The following is a 22,694-nucleotide window of genomic DNA, read 5'->3' on the forward strand; positions in this document are numbered from 1 at the left end:
CATCCCCGCAAGACATTTCACAGCAGGCCAAAAGAATCCACTCCCTCTCCCACATCCCAGGTTGTGATGCTAACCCAGGAAGACCCTTCCTCGTACAGAAGGGAGGAGTAAGGACAACGATTCCCTTTTTCTCTTTGGCAATAAGGAAGATCCTCCTTTCATGTGCTTTTATTAAACCATGTGCCTGCACCCTGAGCTCAAAATGACACTTGTGAATAATTTAAGATAACGATAATAGAAACAGTCAAAAATCTCTCGTAGAGACCAAACCCCATTCCTCTTGCAGCTTCTGAATTAGTGTCTTGCTTGTAACTACTTCTGCTCTATCTTAAGAGCTATTAGAAGGGGGAGAAAAAAAGGCAGAAAGCTCGATGGAAGGGAATATTAGGAAATTACTAATGCGTTTTCAAAAGCACCTATTGCTTAATCTTCTGCATGCTATTTCTGGGTTCCCGTGCAGCTTTCATCTTCACACAAAGTGTTTTCACTCTCTTTGCACTCTCCCAGCCCCATTCTGGAGAGGAAAGGTTGGTTTTGTGCATTTTTCCCCTGTTCCACTGGAGGTGAAGCCCCACTGGGTCAGATGCTGGGGTTATTTTTGTTGTAAGAGAGAAGATTTATTTACTAGACAATGTTAACCATTTTGATTTCCCAGCTCCAAAGTTCCTTTTGTTAGTTATAAGGAAGGTATTAGGAGGGTTATGTTGTGTGTGTTTATGTAGATAATCTCTATAATATACATTTCTTTTTCTTTTCTATCTTGTTTTTCAAGAGAGGACTGCTGAGTCTGCTGCAGCTGCTTTTTCATGCTCTGCTTTCAGGGAAGCAGAAACGCAGCCTCCACCTAAAACACCAGGATCAGGACATCATCATCTTCTCCCCAGCAACATCTGGAATATTAACAGGCTGGAGTGGGGTTGGAGTTGCATTGCCTGAACCAATCTCTAGCAGGAGCCTCCCCTCACTGCTCCCAAGAAAGGAAAAGCAGCGGCGAACGTGAGTAGCAGCCGCACTCACCACTGCGTGACTCCGGCTTCATGCCTGCACTTCTGCATTGATTTATGGGGCAGCTTATTTCCAGACCCACCTCCTTCAGGAGGAGGAACTCCATGTGAATAATAGGGTCCTATATCTCTTAAAGCAGTCGCTGCTTCTCTCCCTGATTGGGGAAGAGCCGGGTGAGGTGGGGGTGGGGGGGAAGAGAAATTACGGCCAAGAGAAATATTTCTCCTCCCTTCGGAGGGGTCTGGAAATGAACTGCACAGGCAGAGTGCATTTTGCACTCGGGGTGGGGGGGGGGGGGGGAAGAGGGCAAAATGAGAAGAGAAAAGAAAATAAATGTTAAAAAGCTGTAAAGCCCCAAACCAAAACCACAGCTCGGGTGAGGAGGAGATCCCACAACCCACTCCCATGGTTAGAGCCACACAATGGGAGCCACGCGCGCCTGCCGCCCATTCAATCTCTGCCTTCCATCTCTATATCTCTATACACATGCCCCACAAAGGCATATTTTCGACGCTAAGCCTATGGATTACTGGCTCAGGCCCTTGCAGGGGGAGGGGGAAAAAAAAAAGAGAGAGAAAGGAAAAAAAAAAATTTTGGGGAAAAAAAAAAAGTGTTGCCAAGGCAACGAGCCAGGGGTTGCTATGGCATCTTGGAGCCGAGCAGCTGGGCCAATCCCCGCTCCCTGCGAGCTGGGAAGGCGCAAAGCCTCTAAATTTAATGTCAGTGTGGAGAGGAAGGGAAGCTGTTGAGGCATGCATGATGCTGAGCGTGCGCTTGCTAAATGCGGACAACATGGCCCCCATGATTAGGACCAGCACACTAATGAATATTCATTGGGCTGATTAAAGCAAAGTCAATTAACTACTTGACTGCTTGATTTTTTGCCGGATTTTAGTCGTCTCTTTTAACCATTTTGCCACTGGGGATGCTCTTGTTCTCCCCTTCATCTCCCTCTTTCCTCCTCTGTATTTCCTCACGCTGGCAATTAAGGTTTAGATTATTTTTTTTCTCTTATGCCTTTTTTTTTTTCCCTCCCCCTGACAATAACCCACCCTACTCAGACTTTACAGCTCAGTTTATATCACCAGTAAATCACCTTCTTCCACTGTCACTTTCTTCCTCTGCAGTTGTAGGTAAGCCAGAAGGTCACAGATTTCCATCAAGTTTTTACATCTCATGTACGATTTAATTCCAAACCCACAGCTCAGCAATAACACTGATTTTCTCCTTCACAGTGGGATTCTCCCCCCATCCCCACAGCCCTTTGTTTTATAACACAGGGAGTTGCTGTGAGCCAGGTCAAGGGCTGTGGAAGATTTTCTTTTTCTCCCCTTTTGATTTGTGAGATCAGGATTCCTTCAGATGGGCAGCTCAGACCCAACGTTCTGGGAAACCTAAAGGGGTCTTAAAATAAAAGCAACAATTCATTACAGCTGCGCTTCAATTTAGAGAGAGATCCTTCTACCAGAGCGGGAGTGATACAATAAGTTGGCAAAGAGGACTCCATATTTCACAGAGATCATTTTTCAGGAGGTGCCTGCACATTAAAGCTTGGGATTCCATTAAAAAGTAATGAAAAATTGTTGGAAAAAAAAAAAAAAACACCACCCTCAACAACAACTAAAATCCACATTTGTATATTCAGCCCTTGCAGCCCAACCCAGGAAAATATTTCTGGTTTCATCACCTTCTCTGGAAAACTCTCTCCCAGCTTCTTGTACTATATATACAGAAGTGTGTCAGGGAAAGATGCATTTACATGATAGCTGTGACTCTGCTGGAGGGGAGTTACTAATAGTTGTAGGTAAGGTGTCTGATGGAGAGCAAAACCTGAGTGGGCTCACTGAGCGCTTGGGCTCCTGTCTGTGTCAGCAAATGAAACAAAAAGGCACAGAAAAAGGCAGAATCTACAGAGGGGCAAGGACAACAGCAACTTCCAACATTCTGAGCTTCTTGCAAGGAAACAACAACAAAAAAAAAAAAAAGAGGTGTGTGGGGGGGAAAGTAATGGAAGAGGAACAAAGCGAGACAGAGCACAACCAAGGGGGGAAGCTTGCATCAATTTAAAGTGCAAAGTGGAAAAAAAAACCCCAACAAAAATCAATTTGCATTCTGTAAACCTCATGGACTTCAAAGTTTCTCTATTATTTTGCTGGCTGATGTATACATTCACATGGGTTTATATATATCAATAGCTATAAAAATAGATAGCTGCTTTGCAACATGCCACTAAAATTGTGGGAAGTGGGGAATTACACAGCTTTCTTCTGCTCTACAAGCCACTTCTCTGCAAGCTCGCTGTGTGTTCATCATCCGTCTATTTAGGCCACTCTCCCAAGTTTTAATCTTTTTCATTTGCACTCAGAAATTCCACCCCTGGTTGGACTCCCCAAGGTGTTGGGCTTCCACTCTGTGCTGGCTGAGGCAGGAGGAAGGCTGAGCTGGCAGGCAGGATTCGGTGCACGCGTTCCTGACTCGCTTTTTTCAGGGCTTTACATTCTGTGTCATCAAAATCAGAAATCTGCATAGCAACACTGAGCTCTGGGGGGTGACATAGGTCACCTCCCCAAATCTAGAGGAACAACCCCAGCAAATAATTGCTTATTTACAAATTAAAAGCCCAACAGAAGGAAAAAAAAAGAAGGGGAGCACATTAAGCTGCCAGAGTCAGCTAAAAAAAAACTAAAACAAAAAACCCACGGTATTTTGGGGGCTCTACTCTAAAAAAGAAACCCCAAACATTTTTCAGCTATGTGCTGTGGCAGTCTCCTCACAGGGGGCAAGATGCAAACGTCGATATACACAAAGAGAAGGAGAATCATTCCATTGCCACAAAATATTTAGAGAGCCGCATGCGAATTCTAACTGGGTCACGGATGAAATGCAGTCAGCAACCTACAGCAGGGGGGGAAAAAAAAAAAAGGAAGAGAAGACAAAACCCCACCCCAGAGCTGTGCCACTCAGCAGTCTGCAGCTCCTGGTCATGAGAGGCCACAGCATTAGCCAGGCAGGGTGTTGCAGGTCAGGATTAAGACGCATTAACCAATTCATATGGAGGAAGCCTGCCCAGCACCTGCCCACAATTTACCAGTTCTCTTCGTCTCCCTTCCACATGGATCAAATCCTCCTCTACTTGGAGAAGGATTTTATTTTTTTGGTAACATATAATGTGATTCTGGGTTAAATTTGCATCCCTGAACTGTGAAAAAGCATTTTAGCTTCAAACCTACACAAGAGTGAGAACTACATGGTTATTGTGCTTGTGCTGAGAATGATGCTGAGATAAAGAACTGTTCAGAGATGTGGATGTGTGAGCATAGACACACGCAGAGAAACGACAGCAGACAGCATCCATCCTGGTTCTAAGCTATGTGGCTAATTCAATGAACTATTGAAAACCCCACAAACATTCAGCCCCAGAATCTCCAGCTGCACAATGGAAGACATCCTGACTGCAAAGCCATCGAGAGGAGCAGTAAACTCAGGGTTAAGTCTCTGGATTTCTGACTGATACTCTCAGCCTTTCATCATGTCTCTGTGAATTTTTATTCCTGTACTCAGGGGTAAATTAAGGCTGGTGGTGTCAATACAGACTTTTGAGCCTTATTTCAACATTTCTTATGTTTCACCTGTTTAATTCAGACCCTTTAAGTTTGATTCCTCCTTGCTCCCCAGCCCCCAAACAATTTAGGAGGAGTGTTCAGGGTTTTCTAATCCTCTTTTGAAATGCCATCTTTTTCCAGGAGGTTATTTCCCACCAAACTCCCCCGCCTCCACTCCTACCCCAAGCCATCCTGTGCATGTTATGTCAAGGCAAGAGCCATTTTCCCCAGGCAGAATAAATTCCTCATAGTTCAATTGTGGCAAGATGACAGCTGATCAGCCTCCCCTAAAGCACCCCAAAGCTATGGAGAACCTCAACTTATGCATCTATCTGAAAAAACAAACCCAACCCACAACAAAAAAACAAACCCAAACCCAGCCAAAATCCTGCCTGATGCATTTGAGATTAAAAAGCTGATGTCTGGGATTAAAGCAGCCCAGGTTTGCAGTGGTTAGCCATGCTAAGCAAGCAGCAGAGCTGTCTAAGGGGGATACATGTGATTGCTGGAATGCCATGGCAGTAGACGCCGTGTCCCTTCCTCCCCGCACGCACACACATGGTATTTCTAATAGGATCTCTGCTCCTCTCCCTCTCCCCCGCTTTCACAATCTGTCGCTCTCCAATCTGCCCACTCTGCTCTATTTTCCCATCCAATATTCCCCCCCAGCACCTTCTCCTCCTTGTCAGCCCCCATCCCTGCTCCCTCTATCTCCTCCTTCCTTCCAAAGCCCTGTTAGTGGTCACAGTAACCCCAGCACCATAGAATCGGTCAGGGTTGGAAGGGACCACAAGAATCAGCCAGTTCCAACCCCCCTGGCATGGGCAGGGACAGCCTACCCTAGATCAGGCTGGCCAAAGCCTCATCCAGCCTGGCCTTAAACACCTTTAAGTTTTGGGTCCTTGGATATTCAAAGCAGATTAGTTAAAACAAAAAAGAGGGAAAAGTTATTTCTCCACTTACTATCAGCACTTAAATAACACAGTAATTAACTGGCTCCTCTAATAATTTAGTGCCTAAAATCAATTTTTCATAGTGATAGGTTACATTATTAATACCCATCTTACTTGCTGCTGGCTTATCAGGAACTTTACAAACAAGTTCACTATCACTCTCTCAGCTTTACAGAGTGGAAGGATCAGCAGAGGGAAGGGAAAGGCTCAGTCAGAGCTCCCCAGCAGGCTGGGAGCATAGCCTGAAATAAATTAGGTCTCCTGGGTTCCAGTCCAGTGCTCTACCTATTAGTCTCTGACTAAGAAACAAATGCTGAGGCCAGAAAATACATAAATTGAAGCAACACTTCACTGTTCCTTGTAGTCTGTAGAATAATTACTACATGCAGATGTAGCTAGGGATGCCTGAGGCTTTGGTGATCCCAGGGATATATTTATAAGAGCTGATTTTTTCCTCCAGACCATCCTCCTGCTCTTCATGAACTATTCGCTCTGCCTGAAATCTGGCCCAAACTTGGGAAGTGTTGGACACAAAGATGTCTGAGCAGATCAGCTGGTTTAAGCAGTTCAGGGAAAGCATCGAGCTTTATCTAGGCCTGGCAGGATTAGGGAAATAAGTATTTAATTTCCCAGAAGAGAGCAAGCTTGCAGCCAGCTTAAGTGTGCCTACAGGTGGACACATACATGGGAGCATGTCAAAAGCTCCACCACAGCACTCAGAGAGAGGGAGAAATGGGTTTTAGGCAGTGTGCAAAACAATAACAGCTCTCATGAGGAGGGCGAAAGGGTCTAAACATTCAGAGTCTTAAATTCTAGGAGTCTCTTGAGTTGTGCCATCTGCACAGCTCATGGAGATGAGGACAGCACTTGTGGAGTTGGGGGCACAGCAGAGTACTGAGTTGCTTCATAGGACAGGGAGATGCCAAGGAAGCACTGATCAAGGATGCTGTGGCATAAGTATCCTAGAATATCTGAATATTTTTCCCCCTCTTTCCTGGAGGTAAGAGCACCTTCTGCTAGGAAAATTAACACGAGAAAGCATTATACCCAGGAGGAACCTGCTGGTGTTCCTGCAGGCCAAGCAAACACTTGCATTTAAGAATAGTTTTAAGTGGGAGGGGAAGCCCAAAATTCCTGAAAAGGCCAGAAATCTGAGTTAAGTTCTTATCCCCACTCTAAATTCAGATCTGCCACACATTGTACTTCAACAGGGTAAAACACATCGTGACTGATACCACAGCCTGTTGCAATGCAATGCTTGTATTACACAGCAAGAGTCAGGGACTCGCAGCTTTTGGAGACAGACCTGCACACCGCTGAACAAAGAGCTGCATCTAGAAATCTTCTGGTGTGGATTCTTGTTGTGGTGGTGATTACTGCAAGAGCCTCAGCTATACAAGCTGCTCCCCTGCTTAGAACATCCCTTCGGGGTTTGCAGGTCAGGTTTCCCAGTACAAAACAGACATACTGGAACATACAGGGGAGAGTTCAGTGAAGGTCCACAAGGACAATGAAGACACCAGAGCATCACACACACGAGGAAAGGCTGAGAGACTGTTTAGCCTGGAGAGGAGAAAGCTCAGGAGACAATGTGGTAATAAACACCCTCAGGCAAGGTGCAAAGAGAACAGACAGTGGTGCCCAGTGAAAACAGAAGGGTCTTGTGTCTGAAAATAAGGAAACACTTTTGAGAGGTGAAAGTGACTGAGTCCTGCCCAGAGAGGTTGTGGAGTCTCTATCCTTGGAAAGATTAAACAAAGAGCTGGACAAGTGGCTCTAGATGGCCCTGCTTGAGCAGGGGAGTGGGACCAGGTGATCTCCAGAGATGCCTTCCAACCTTAGCCATTCCCTGGTTCTACACAATCTGCTTCTAAGAAAGAAATAGAAAAATAACAATGATCATTTTAACAACTCTTCATTATGAAGTGTCAGAGATTCTGATGCTCACTTTTGAAGTATGGAGTCCTAAACCTTTGTTGTTGTTGCTTTGTTTTGTTTTCACAAAGGCAATGAACAACTTTCTGGATCTGCAGGACTTCTGATGAAAGAGCTATTGACATTTCCTCACCAGAGTGACACTGAGGACTGCAAGACACCTGAGCAGCCAGATCACCCAGGGACAATTTCTCTTCTAAACACTGAGGATCAAGCCTACAGCAAAGATTCCTGTGCACATCCAGGCCTCTTTACCAGCAGGATGGCCTCCCTGCCTTGGGCAAGTACATCACTGTAGAAGGGATCCAAAAAGAACTCAGCCACGATAAGGACATGAACTATCACAGCAGTGTTTAAAAGGGTTCCAAAGCTGAACCTGAGGACTGGAGAAGAGAAAGCTTCAAGGAGACCTTTTAGTAGCTTTCCAGTATCTGAAGGGGGCCTACAGGAGGGCTGGGGAGGGACTACTGTAGGTCTTGTAGTGACAGGATGAGGAGGAATGGGTTTAAACTGGCAGAGAGGAGATTTAAACTGGATATTCTTTCCAGTGAGGGTGGTGAGACACTGGCACAGGTTGCCCAGGCAGGCTGTGGAGGCTCTCCCCCTGGAGATGTTCAAGACCAGGTTGGATGTTCTAGTTGGAGGTGTTCCTGCCTATGGCAGGAGGTTGGATCTAGATGATCTTTGAGGTCACTTCCAACCTAAACCATTCTATGAGTCTATGATCTTGGAGCAAATCTTGCTCACGTGTATTGAAAAAGGTCACAAACAGCAAGAGGACAAAGTCTGCAGCCAGTAAAATGTTATCTGAGAGCCATTCCTTCTGGGAAAAAAAATCATTACTTACTTCTAAAAGATCTCACTGTACCTGATGACAGAATAATCAAACAATATCAGGAAGCAGAGCTCCAGAGAAAGAACAGATAAACTGGTCAGGAGGCCTTTCCACTGCTGGACAGAAAGTGCTGGACCAGACAAACCCACACCACACTTCCTTGGTAATCCTGATACTTGACACATGCTGTTTGGCTGCTCCAGACCTTCTGCACCACCACAGGAGCACATCTGACAACCAAGGTCTTCATGTCTAACTTGAAATAATCAGTGTCCCACACCATTTTCCTGGTATCTAGACTTGAAAAGAGTCTCCACAGTACATTTTGTGGTCCTCTAGATCTGATTGTGGTGTGGATGGTATCTATTCAGTACACAGAGAAAGGAAACATCACACAAGAGCAGACCTGAGGTTAACTTTGACTCCAGACATCTGCTGGGCAGCCATCAAACATGTTGCTGTCAAGGTGGAGGCTAGTAAAGATGCAAGCACAGAAGGATTTTCTTGGTTGTCCTGCATATGTCATGCCCTTGCACATCTCTGTTCTCGTGATTGATGGCTACACTCCAGCATGATGATTTACTGGGCAGCTGAGTCAGTTTTACCTTACAAATCTATACAACTTCTGCACGGTCAGGTACTAAGAGCAGTCTGCCCAGAGATGGTGACAACAGCACTTCCCTCAGACCTGGCTGAAAAATCCCCAACTCCAGGAGATCCTGAGTAAGGGTTTCTAAATTCCTTAAATCAGACACAAGCAAAAAGTTTTCCTGTGTGAGAAGTGACACTGAGGAAAATGTGTACTGGGAAAGGACAGAAAGAGGAACTCTTTGAAATCAGCTTTGAAACCAACTCCTGCTCTCTTGGGTTCAGCTGTGAGTGACACTACTTTCCTGTGCTAACACAAACACGTTTGAAAATCAGGCTAGGGAAAGTCAGAAGTAGTGCCTCTGGTTTTAACTAAGGACACGATCTTCCCTTTTAGTTCCTGGTGTGCATGTAGATGCCTCAAGCTGAGAAGATTTCATGTCCTGCTGTCTTGTCCTGACAGTGGGTGTGAGAAGATGTACATTTCTTTGAGGTTTTTTCCCCACCTGATTCCATTCTCTGTCTCATTTAGCATTGCAGCCTACAGTGCACCAAGACCCATCTAAAACAGCCGCAACTCAGCGTGATGGTTGCCCACCTGGAGGCTTCAGCTTCAAGGAAGCATTGAGTCATAGAATCAGAGAATTGTTTCAGCTGGAAAAGACCTCTAAGGTCATGGAGTCCAACCCTCAACCTAACAACACCATGCTTATTAAACCATCTCCCAAAGTGTCATGTCCACACATTTCTTGGACACCTCCAGTGCTGGTGACTCCACCACCTCCCTGGGCAGCCTTTTCCAATCCCTGTCATTACATTCAGTAAAGACATTTTTCCTACTCCCCAACTATCCTCCCCTGGCACATTTCCTCTCAATCTGTCACCTGATCATAGGCTCGCAGGATGTCAGGGGTTGGAAAGGACCCAAAGAGATCACTGACTCCAACCCCCCTGCCACAGCAGGACCATACAATTTATCTCAGGTCACACAGGAACACATCCAGACAGGCCTTGAAAGGCTTGAGAGGAGGCTCCACAACCTCTCTGGGGAGTCTGTTCCAGTGCTCTGGGACCCTTACAGGCAAGAAGTTCCCCCTTGTGTTGAGGTGGAACCTCCTGTGCTGCACTTTACACCCGCTGCTCCTTGGCCTATCCCAGGCAGCAGTGAGCAGAGCTTGTCCCTCCTCTCCTGACATCCCAGCCCTCAGATATTGATAAACATTGATTAAATCCCCTCTCAGTCTTCTCCAGACTAAACAGTCCCAGGTCCCTCAGCCTCTCCTCATCAGGCAGTGCTCCAGTCCCCTAATCATCCTCATAGCCCTCCCCTGGGCACTCTCCAGCAGATCCCTGTCCCTCTTAAACCGGGGAGCCCCAAACTAAACCTGATGCACTCACTTACACAAACTGTTCAGCATCAGAGCATCTCATCTCTGTGCTCCCTCCACCTCTGTCAAGTACCTGCCCTTTCACTTCACCTACTCACCCAGCAACTGCTTTGTGCTGCTCAGTGCTAGGAGAAGATGAAGCCACCTCTGCACTGAGCCAGCCCCTTTCAACAAGTGCAACTGGGAGGCAGAAGCAGCCCATGAGTGCACTGGTGCAAACTTGCTGTGGCCCCAGCAGAGCTGCAAGAGCTCACGTCACCTCTCCAGGAACTTGTTTGTATTCTTGGGAGTATGTTGAAAAATATCTCTGACCCCCAAACATTTACCTTTTGATCGGGGGTTTCCAATGTTGCTGTAGTGTATTAAAGCTGAGATGCTCATAAAAAACCCCTTTGTGTCAACATAGTAAATGACTCTAATTAGGCTGGTGGTGCAATGAAAATGCTTAATTCATTCTGATGAGGCAGAAGGAAGAGCTAAAATGTTTATAGACAATGGGTGAACAGGGAGATATAATGCTGAGTGCCAGCTTTAAATGCAAATTACCACAGAAATCTTTCCCTCTTCACCATCCCATTCCTCCCCCTTCCTCTCTCTCTCTCTCTCTCTCTGTCGCCAGCACCACACTGTAATCTCCTAGTGCAGTAATTAGAAGTGAAAGGAGCCACATAGAGAGGCCTCTAAAGGCGACACTAAAGAGAATTGCAGGGGGAAAAAACCTCAAATACCTGCCTTTAATAGAAGATGGCACCATTTTGCCAGAGTGCACCACCACTGCAGCACTTAGCGTGGTGGCAGGATCAGAGAGGTGAGCATTTGGAAGGGCATTACTGAAATGGCATGGAAATTTGGTGCATTTCCACCCACCCCCATCTGAACTGGTTGATGACAGGGTTGAGGCCACTTTGCCCCTTGGAAGAAGGCCAGGTCAATATCAGCCAGCAAACATTCTGGGGAAGTCAACTCTTGGGGTGTTTCTTTCTCTCACCAGAAGTATGTAAAAGCTTGGAGGAGACCAGGGAGTAGCCTTCCAGTGTCTAAAGGAGGTCTATAGGAAGGCTGGGGAAGGAGTATTTACCAGGTCTTGTAATGACAGGATGAGGATTAATGAGTTTAAACTGGCAGAGGGGAGATTGAAACTGGATGTTAGGAAGAAGTTGTTGACAGTGAGGGTGGAGAGACACTGGCCCAGGTTGAGGGTGGTGAGACACTGGCCCAGGTTGCCCAGGGAGATTGTGGAGCACAGAAGCACAGAATGTGATCAAAGATCACATTGGGTGCTTCTGTGCTCCACAACCTCCCTGGAAGTGTTCAAGGCCATGTTATCCGAGTCCTTGAGCAACCTGTTCTAGTGAGAGGTGTCCCTGCCTATGGCAGGGGGTTGGAACTAAATGATCTTTGAGGACCCTTCCAACCTAAACCACTCTATGATTCTATGAACCTGAAAGTGGATGAGAACCATAAGCCCAAAAAATACTCAGCCTGGAAGTTGTCAAGAGAGAACAAACATAAAAACTTTGTAACACTATCATCAAAATGTTCTTAATCATAACTGCAGTATCTCAGCTGGTGAACAGCCTTGAGAGGAGAAAGCTTAGGGGAGACCTCATTACCAGGGCAGCTATCAGAAGGATGGAGACTCCCTTTGAACATCAAGTCCCATGGAAAAGACAAGGGGTAATGGGAACAAGTTACTGCTGGGGACATTACAATTGGGTTCCAGTAGACAAATTTTCCCCATGAGAACAGTCAGATGCTGGAATCATCTCCCAAGGGAAGCAGTGGATTCCCCTACACTGGACAGTTTTAAGGTCAGCTAGGCTATTACTCAGAAAGGTTGAACCAGCTGAGCTTTGGGGTCTCTTCCAACCTGGCATTCTGGGAAATCCTACAGCTGGTGAGAAAGAAGAGAGCAAAGGATGAAGAGAAGGTAGCCACTCTTTGGTTTGCCTATCAAGTATACAATTTGTTTTCCTGAAATGTCCTCTTTCGAAGCCCCTGGAAGAGCTTTTCCTTGGGAGCTGAAGCAAAACAAAGTTCCTCTGCCAACGTGACAGCATCTCACGTTTTAGGATCTCCAGCAGCAGCATGGACACAGCAGCGTGCAGATGTGCCTTAGAGTTTCACATCTGGAGGCTGAGCTAAAATTGGGTTTCGTTTCATCTTCTGTGAGCCCTGCTTCAGCACTGAACAAATCCCCCTTTCCCCTCCCACACACAAATCACCCCAGTACAGCAGAAGGTCAGGAGAGGGGAGCAGAGAATCTGTCACAAATCCCACGCAAGCCAAATGAGCTTCTCCTGAATTCCTGTTGGAATTACATTCTGGGGTGAAATCCTTTCAGTAAAACAAATATTTTCTTTCCTCCTTACAGTGCTGATTTGGTCTCAAGTTTGAGAAGAGGCAGGTGAGCATGCCTCAGTGCACACAAGCAGGACATGGCAGCCCTGCTCTCTTGCAAGGAGAAGCTGAGCAGGGATGGGGAAAAAAGGCAGATATCAGGTAGCACTTTTGTAGGACTGACAATTTTTCACTCTACCATGGCTGTGTTGTCAGTGAGCAAGGTCATGCCCACTCTGGGCACATCATTTAACACCCTGCCCATCTCTCTAGGCAAGCCTGGTGATGTACCCTGCCCTTTTCTGCAGGTGGCCTGACCACAGCAGCTAGCCTGGACTGATTTTGACTTGAAGGATTTAACAGCCTATAGGAAAGCTGCAGGAGGCTGAGGTGTGCTGCTGGAGGTCAGTGGTCAGAGCCTGCTGCCAGATCACGTTACGTTACCAGCTCCCAGTCAGGCTGGATTTCCTGACTTTAAATATTCTTCTTTGATAAAAATACAGAGATGATGTTTTACCCTCCCCTAAAGGCCAACATGCAGGAGGTCTTGTTACATGCCAGGGCATGTCATGCCATGTCTGGGCAGAGTCACATTCCTGAAGGGCAGATTTTACAGAGGTGATGCCACATTTGTGTGCTCACAGAATCCCAGCACGGTGAGGGTTGGAAGGGATCCTCTGGAGATCACCACCCAGTCCAATCCCCCAGCTAAAGCAGGGTTACCCACAGCAGGCTGCCCGGGATCACAATGGCCAGGTGGGGTTTGAAAGCCAATCAGGTAGCATTTCAGTGGGGACTATGAATTTTACTGGCACGTAAGGATTGTTGCATGGGTATAACTGGGCACCCTTCTCTGCACCTCCTCATCTGGGTAACCAGGACCAGAGAAGCCCGAGACAAAGCTGGACTCAGGGAAAAGCACAGCTTGACTGTGTCTGTGATTCATTCCCCAACCTCAGCTCATTCATAAAAGATCTCCATCTGACCCTCAGAGGCACCTCAAAGCCCCAACATGGAGGTGACACTGGGGTCTCCTCCAGGCTGCCCCTGGGCACAGCGCAGCATGCCAGCAGCTCCCCTCTCCCCTTGCCACGAGCTGGAGCATCCCTCCATCTCTTTCTCTCTCTCCCTCTCTGTGTTTGCTCAGTGAGACAGAAGCAATACCAGTTTGCAGCACAATAAAGCATGTAAAGGAAGCATCAATTAACTGGAATACATGGATATAGTATTTAATTAACTATAGGCTCACAGTTACCGTATGATGTCATGGAAACCTGGAATCTCCTGGGTGCTGCCTCACACATGCCAACTGGGAATTGGAGCCATCACAAATCCCATGTAAAGTTTGAATCCTGACATCTTTAATTAAAAAAAAAAAAGGGGGGGGTGGGAAGAAAAAAAAGAAGAAGAATTCTGCTCTCCTAAGTACCTTTTAATTGACATAAATGTGTGCACATTCCTGGTATGGCAGGAGCCTGGGCTGGGCTGGTTCTTGCAGATTGGAGGCCACTGACATTACTCACCCATTCAAGGCCACTGTCATTAACCATGGCTTTGTGTTAAGGAAGTAGAAGAAAGAGCCCACAAGGCTTTAAAGATATAAAAAGAGGGCAAAAACCATACTGGATGGGTTTTTCAAGGATGTCAGATAATCAGCTGCATTTATACTGCCTTTAGTGGAAGGGTTTCAAAGCACTTTGCAAAGCAAAACCACAAACATTTGAAGCTGACTTCCTGATGCCTAATTCAGTATGAAAGCATCATTTAAGGCTATAATTTTCTCTTAAGCACCTCTAGAGAGGCAACCTGCCTTTGTTTGAACACTGAATCACATAGCCTTGTCCATTTAAAAAGTGTTATTTTGCAGATTTACAGCTGAGGGAACTGAGGCAAAGGGAGGTTGGAGTGACTGGTCTAAAAGTCAATGATTGGTAGTGAGAGACAGAGCAAGGAATGGAGCTGGGACAATCCAACACATCTATGTGCTGACCAGTCAGAGCCAGGAGGGACCCTCACAGCACTGCTGGCAATGAACAACTTCTGATCCCCCCAGGGTGCCCCTGCTCACACCACTTTTGCTGGGGTCTCCCCCACTCCAGCAATGCAGACTTTGCTCCTTGAACACAAATGCAACTTTGCTCAGCAACACAAAGGTTTTGGTTTCACAGAATCACACAATGATAAGGGTTGGAAGAGATCTCTGGAGATCATGTCCAACCCTCCTGCCAGAGCAGGTGCATCCAGGGTAGGTTTCACAGGATGGAATCCAGGCAGTTTCTCCCTCACCAGGCTCCTGTAGGTTGTAGTGAAGTCAGAATCAATCAAGTTGCAAGAGAGCTCCAAGCTCAGCCAGTCCAACCTAGCACCCAGCCCTAGACAATCAACCAGACCATGGCAATAAGTGCCTCATCCAGGCTTGTCTTGAACATCTCCAGGGACAGTGACTCCACCACCTCCCTGGGCAGCTCATTCCAATGCCAATCACTCTCTCTGCCAACAACTTCCTCCTAACATCCAGCCTAGACCTCCCCTGGCACAGCTTGAGACTGTGTCCCCTTGTTCTGTTGCTGGTTGCCTGGGAGCAGAGCCCAACCCCACCTGGCTACAGCCTCCCTTCAGGTAGTCAAATCCTTGCAGCCCACAGACAAATACCACCAGTCAGTATCTTTTCACTTGAACTTAAGGAATAATTTCTTTGCTACGAGGGTGCTGGAATCCTGGGACAGACTGCCCAGAGACATCATGGAGTCTCCTCTGGAGAGGTTCCGAATCCACCCGGATGTTGTGACCCTGGGAAATCTGCTGTGGATGACCCTGCTTTAGCGGGAAGCTTGGACTAGGTGATCCCCAGAGGTCCCTTCCAACCCCCCACCACGCTGGGATTCTGTGATCAACCTCAAACCACACGCTGACATTTGTACTTTCATTCTATAGACCGCAAGGTCTTTGCTGCCAGACACTAATTTTGCCCCAAGAGCTTAAATTAACAGGCAAAGCCCCATATCAAAAACCATTAGGCTGAGCCTTACTGTGCACCTTCCTTCAGTGCTTCAACAGCAGAGAGTGAGACTTAAACCCAACAAGACAGGTAAGCACAGGATTATTTTCTGTGAATGAAGCTGCATATTCATTCTAAGTATCCATTGTCTCTGTTGATGTTTGAATTAGTTTATGGATTGCTCTTGACAGAGCTGCAGGGCCCTCCCTTAAGGGCGTTGCTGATATATTACCTTTGAAAGGGAATCACAATTTATTCCTCCAAACACAGAGCTAAAGATAGATGTGCAGCAGAATACTTTGAAATACTGCAGCCCATATAAAAATGAAATAGGGGGGGAAGCTAAATTACGCTGCTATAATTACTTAGAGTTCAGGTGGCATCGTAAATAATCCCTTCACAACTCACTCTGTGTTTTTTATGTCACCAGAGCAATGTAATTAACATGGTATAGATGGGAACTAGGCAAGGCAGATGCCTGATACACCCAGATCAAACACAATACCAGCTAAGTATAAACCCACACACACACACATGCTATGTCATCCATGAAAATTCATGTGGAAGGAGGAAAAAGAGAGGGGGAGGGGGAAAAAAAAAAAGGCAATGATTTCACAGTTTTGAGGCCCCAGGCCTGCTAACAGCATCAGCACCTCACTGGAACAGTCATAGTTAAGTTTATGGGCATGCTGCAGTGTTTGCTTTACAGAGGCATTGATGGGTTTGCACTGGCTGCGTTCATGCCACCTATGAGATGGTTTCTGTGCTGCTCTAAAACTGGCTTCATGGCTGGTTGAGGTGGAATTGTTATCAGGGATAAAAAGTTGTCAGCTACAAGCTGAAACCTGCAAGTCATCACCCAGCACCATAAATACAGGAGTTCAGATACCAAGATTCACAGAATAGCTTAGGTTGGAAGGGACCTCAAAGATCATCTGCTCCAACCTCCCTGCCATAGGCAAGGACGCTTCTCAATGAGACCAGGCTGCTCAGGGTCTCATCCATCTTGGCCTCCAACACCCCCCAGAGAGGAGGCATCTACAACCTGCTCAGACAATCCATCCCAGTTGTCACTCAGGTGTCAGGCAAGAAAAAAAGCCAAACCAAAAAGATGCAGGCTATCACATTACAAAGAGAAATAAACCCCCAAACACCTCAAATATCAAAAGTTGGAATGCAGTAGCTTAATCTGTAAGACAATGTTTGCTATTCTACCTCAAAATCACCAATCTTGCCCAGTCAGGTGTTGTCTCCAAGCAACTCCACTCACAGGCCAGGATGTCTAAATATACCTGAGCACTGGAGGAAAGTTTCCAAAGCAGTGAAGGTGCCTTTCAGAGGCTCAAAGGAGGAATGAGATAAGCAGGTGGCAAACTTTTCATTAAAGAAAGAGAAAGGTTAGAGGAATAGATTTTTCAGGAGGCTTTGTTTGGGGTATGATAGGGTGAGGGATTGGAAAATAACCTGCTCTTCTCCAAGGTGTCCTGAAGTTTCAGTTGCTTGAATCATGACAATATTTTTAGGGTCTTTGAAAAACAACTGGATGGGTGCTACTCCAGCTCTGACTCACTCCTTTCACTCCCATAGCATTTTGCTGGTTGCCATTTCCCTATATATATATATACACACATACTTTTTATTCCCTTCTCCCTCCCCCCCCATTCTCCTTCTGTAGCAAGAAAAGCAAAAGGAATATTGTTGGGGAGGGAAAGGGCTGCATGTGCAAACTCCAATTATTCCTCCCAAACTGGAGGTGAGAAACTGAGTGAGGAAAGTGTTTCCCCCTTACATCTTCATCTTTTCATTGCTATAAGCACTGTGTGAGGACAATTCATTACATGCTTCAGCACTGAGAGAAGACCAAATACAATGTACCTGCAGAGGGGTTCTCTGTGGTTCCCCTTTTTACTGCTTTCTTGGTCAAGAGGACCTTTTCTCCAGCCTTGAGCTCTCCACTACTACTAAAGCCTTCCCTCCAAGCTTAATCATATCCTCTAGATTGAAGCAGGATCCAGCCCTAAAGGACACATCCTGCAAAGGGCTGCAGCACAGCCTCCTGCAGCACCAACTCAGGCCTGGGATTTGAATAGAATTAGAATCATGGAACACCTTTAAGATCAAGTCCAGCCATTAACTCAGCACAGCCAAGCCCACCACATTCACCCAGATGATGAGGAAGATGTTTGAGCAAGCTGGGCAAAAACTTGTCATTCAGATCCAAACCAAAGCAAGCCCTGAAAGGACACATCCTGCAACAGGCTGCAGCTCAGCCTCTTGCAGCACCAACTCAGGCCTGGGATTTGAATACACAATTTAGGAACCTAGAACAATTGAGGTTCAGAAAGACCTTCAGGATCATCAAGTCCAACCATTAACCCAGCACAGCCAAGCCCACCACATTTCCATGGAAGACGGAGAAGATATTTGCACAAGTTGGACAAAACGAAATCACTATTCTCAGCCAAATCCCAGCTTCCTTTCTCCTGCAGGCAAATTGCAGGTACAAACAATGTCCTCAAAGAGTTTTGGCCCAGTGCTGAGCTTGTTCTTGGCCTGCCTCAGCACCTGGCAGCAGAGGTGTGAGCAAGCTGGCTGACTGCCGGGCAGAAGATTCAGGGGGTTAGACACAGAGCAGAGGCAAGTGCTGTGTCTTTTATTAAGCAGCATCTGCCCTTCTTCTGGATGTATTACTTTGCAGCAAGTGGCATGGATGTGGCTTTTTTTTTCCCCCTTTCTTTTTTTTTTTTTAAATAAAGAATATTTAATGTCATCTAAGAAGAAAAATGGTCCCTTAAATTATTTGTGGCATGTCCTCTGTGCTGCGGAGGAACAAAGCTCACTCTCCCAATGTGCAGCCACCAGGGTTCAGGAGCAGTGGTGACAGTCAGGAAAGAATTTATGGTCCCTAAGGAGAGATCTGCTTGGGTCCTGCAGAACAAGATAAAATATTTGAAGGTTATGTGGTTTGTTGGGTTTCTTGGTGGGTTTTTTTTTCCTCTTCTCTAAAGAGGTAGCAGAGATGAAAGGTGTAAATCCATTTCCCAGAGGCCAACACCCCACCAAAACACCTCCCCCCCCCCCATCCTGGGAAACAGGCTTGGCTTTGCAGAGGGAAGTTAAACATTTAGCTTTGTTTCTGTGTTGTTCTTGCCTCTATTCCCAAGGAATTCTGCAGCATGAAGAGGAATTCTCCAACGGTTCAAAACAAACACTGGGAAAGCAGGAGAAAGCAACAGAGAGGGTTCCCTTCCCCTTGGGCCCCCATGGTGGCTTTTTGGGCATGAGATCTTTGATGCACCCTTCCTGATTGATATGACTCATGAACACTTGCAGGGGGCTCCATCCAGGTGTCACCAGTGAAGCTCCTCAGCCTCAAGGTCTTAAATGCCTTTTGCTGGCTGCTCTCTTGGGGTCAGGCTGAGCTCAAGACTCAGTGATCACAGTTGGAGGACAATTGAGAGGGTTTGGGTTATTTCTCCAGGACCTGCTCTCAAGGAGCAGACCCCTCACAAGCTGTTGTTACCAAGCTCTGCACCAAAAAGGTTTACAGCAAAAAGATAACTGATACGATTTCAGTGCTGGAGCAGCCTCACACCTGCTGAGCAACTGCATCATCATTTTAGTTCTGCTCCAAATGAGACATCCTCTGCCAAATCTGTCCAGACTGTACCTCCAGACAGAGGAGCATCACAGGCTAAAATCCTGCACCCTCAAACACCCATCTACAGCACACACCATCAAAGACCAAGGCAGAGCCATTCAGGAGCAGAGTTCTGCCCTGTATGGTTGCCTGCTCTCTTCCAGCAGCTCTCCAGCCACCTTACTGTGGTGCTGGACTGGAACCCAAGTGCTCTGCCCAGAGCTGCAGCAGAAGATGCATCAGCTGAGTGCATCAGCTTCAACTCTGAGCTTTCTGAACACAGCCATGCCGCTGAGGGTCCACAACCAGCTTTGTCCAAGCAACTCAGAGCATTTGCAAAAAAACCCAAACCAGAACAGATACTTGCTTAGGTCAACACCTGCTTGTGCACAGGCCACCACCACTACAGCAGCTTCGAAGGGAAGAGCAGAAGGCGATCATATCCACATCACCTTGCAGGCAGAAGTCAGTTTGATCCAAAGCCCCCTGGAAAGGAGCATTAGTTTCTCTGTAGGCTCAGTGGTGCTTTGGATCTGCCTTGCTACCCTTGGGTCACCATGATCCTCAGCATCATCCTTCCATTTGCAAATGGAAGGATGATGCAAATGGCCAGAACTGCCCAGACCACTTCAAACAGGAAAACTGAGTTATTTGAAGTGTTGTTGCTGCCTCAGAGTCTGCTATGACTTATCCAATGACTTCAACAGAGCCACACTGCGCTGCCTTTAGCAGTCAGCAAGATTCAAGAGCGATCACCTCAGAGGCAGCCTCTGTCTGATACAAAGCATCAAAAGTTCATTTGCTGCAGTAACAGCACAGTAATTAATACTGGCAAAAAGTCATTGTCATTTTAAACACATCTTGTGACAAGCCTTCAGTGTTAGGCTCTTGAATCCCACTTAGTTTTAACACAGAACAAGATAATAAACAGGGGGCTGACTGCTGGCACCACTGCTGCTCACATCCTCCCACTAAGGCTCCCTGTTGCAAACTGCACTGAGCATTACCTTGTGAGCAGGAGCAACAAACCCCAAAGTCAATCCCCTGCATGAAGTGGAGGAGGAAAACCATTTGTTTCTCCAACCACATCTGGAGTATTGTGGCCAGTTCTGAGCTGTCAAGTTGGTGAGGGACAAGTGTATACTAGAGACTGTTCAAGAGGCTATGAGGATGATGAAGGGACTGGAGCATCGGTTTGATAGTGAAAGGCTGAGAGACCTGGGGCTGTTTAACCTGGAGAAGACTGAGATGAGATCTTATTAATGTCTATAAGTATCTGCAGGGTGGGTGTGAAGCAGAAGGGGTCAGGCTCTGTTCAGTGGTGTCCTGTGATAGGGCAAAGGGAAATGGATACAAACTGGAAGCCAGGAAAGTTCCATTTCATCATGAGGAAAAACTCTACTGCGAGGGAGGCAGAGCCTTGGAGCAGGTTGCCCAGAGAGGTCACAGAGTCTCCTTCCCTGGAGACTTTCAAGACCCATCTGGATGCATTCCTGTGTGACCTGCCCTAGGTGATCCTGCTTTGGCAAGGGCTTGGACTCAATGATCTTCAGAGGTCACTTCTGACCCCTACTATCCTGTGATTCTACGAAAGGTTAAAAGCTACAGGTGTGTTTGCTGACCACCCAAAACAAGCACAGCAGCAAAAGAGCATCTCTGGTCTCATCCCACTTCAATTCCATCAGCCCTTTTATTTTTCCCCCCCCTTTTTCCCCAAACAAAATCCCTCACCGAGGGACTGACTTCTCTGAAAATTAGCAAACTGCACCTCCCACTTTCTGGTGAGACGATTTCAAAGGCAGCTGCAGTCCCACTTTCTGCTGCAGGGAAGTGGAACTAATTACACTGCAGTTTTGAATTCCCTACTGGGCCAGTTTTGCCCCCTGGGCTCCTACTGAGGCAGTCACAACCCATCGGACAGTCTCAGCTTCCAGAGCAGCAAGACACTCTGGATGTGGTGAAAACAGGAGTCATGGATTTGATCTTATTCTATTCATTTAGAAAGGTGTTTATGGCAGGCTGACATGAATTTCAATGCAAGCCTGGGTCTCCTCACGTAGCCCCTGCAGCTCCCAGAACCTGCAAGCAGAGGCAAACACACTGTGCCTTAAAAAAAAATAACTGAAGATGTAGGTCAAAATGGAAAAATTGTTACAAGAGCCCTGCGCTATCTGAGCTCTTCACAGCTTCTCAGAGGTGTTCTGGTGGCTCAGCTTCCCTAAAAATAAGGGCTGACGACAGTGGCTGGTGAGGGCTCCTGAAGCTTCTTGCAGAGACTGAACAATCTTTGCTTCACAAAGGCCCCAAATGCAAGTATTTAGGTATCTACCCCTCCAGACCAGTGAGCTCGAATAGCTGCGAGGGAATGGGGGAGAAGGGAGAAGGAGGGAATGGGGGAGAAGGGAGAAGGAGGGAATGGGGGAGAAGGGAGAAGGAGGGAATGGGGGAGAAGGGAGAAGGAGGGAATGGGGGAGAAGGGAGAAGGAGGGAATGGGGGAGAAGGGAGAAGGAGGGAATGGGGGAGAAGGGAGAAGGAGGGAATGGGGGAGAAGGGAGAAGGAGGGAATGGGGGAGAAGGGAGAAGGAGGGAATGGGGGAGAAGGGAGAAGGAGGGAATGGGGGAGAAGGGAGAAGGAGGGAATGGGGGAGAAGGGAGAAGGAGGGAATGGGGGAGAAGGGAGAAGGAGGGAATGGGGGAGAAGGGAGAAGGAGGGAATGGGGGAGAAGGGAGAAGGAGGGAATGGGGGAGAAGGGAGAAGGAGGGAATGGGGGAGAAGGGAGAAGGAGGGAATGGGGGAGAAGGGAGAAGGAGGGAATGGGGGAGAAGGGAGAAGGAGGGAATGGGGGAGAAGGGAGAAGGAGGGAATGGGGGAGAAGGGAGAAGGAGGGAATGGGGGAGAAGGGAGAAGGAGGGAATGGGGGAGAAGGGAGAAGGAGGGAATGGGGGAGAAGGGAGAAGGAGGGAATGGGGGAGAAGGGAGAAGGAGGGAATGGGGGAGAAGGGAGAAGGAGGGAATGGGGGAGAAGGGAGAAGGAGGGAATGGGGGAGAAGGGAGAAGGAGGGAATGGGGGAGAAGGGAGAAGGAGGGAATGGGGGAGAAGGGAGAAGGAGGGAATGGGGGAGAAGGGAGAAGGAGGGAATGGGGGAGAAGGGAGAAGGAGGGAATGGGGGAGAAGGGAGAAGGAGGGAATGGGGGAGAAGGGAGAAGGAGGGAATGGGGGAGAAGGGAGAAGGAGGGAATGGGGGAGAAGGGAGAAGGAGGGAATGGGGGAGAAGGGAGAAGGAGGGAATGGGGGAGAAGGGAGAAGGAGGGAATGGAAGTGCTGCTATTCAAGATTGAAATAGGAGGGAGTCAAGCCAGAAATATTACCCAGCACACAGCAGCCCAAAAGCTGGATCCTCAAGACAC

At 47.2% G+C, this 22,694-nt stretch overlaps 2 long non-coding RNA genes across 3 annotated transcripts in view; one reads left to right on the forward strand and one right to left on the reverse strand.

Annotated features, from left to right (window-relative positions):
* Positions 1 to 22,694, reverse strand: part of LOC135188205 (uncharacterized) — a 227,934-nt gene that overhangs the window by 189,474 nt on the left and 15,766 nt on the right. The window lies entirely within an intron of this gene.
* On the forward strand, positions 776 to 10,693 carry LOC135188180 (uncharacterized). The gene is made up of 3 exons (XR_010307593.1): positions 776 to 996; positions 7,567 to 7,775; positions 9,451 to 10,693. It is a non-coding gene; the product is annotated as an uncharacterized LOC135188180 (long non-coding RNA).

Source organism: Pogoniulus pusillus, chromosome 29 (genome assembly GCF_015220805.1).
Source record: "Pogoniulus pusillus isolate bPogPus1 chromosome 29, bPogPus1.pri, whole genome shotgun sequence".
In the NCBI taxonomy this organism is placed as follows: Eukaryota; Metazoa; Chordata; class Aves; order Piciformes; family Lybiidae; genus Pogoniulus; species Pogoniulus pusillus.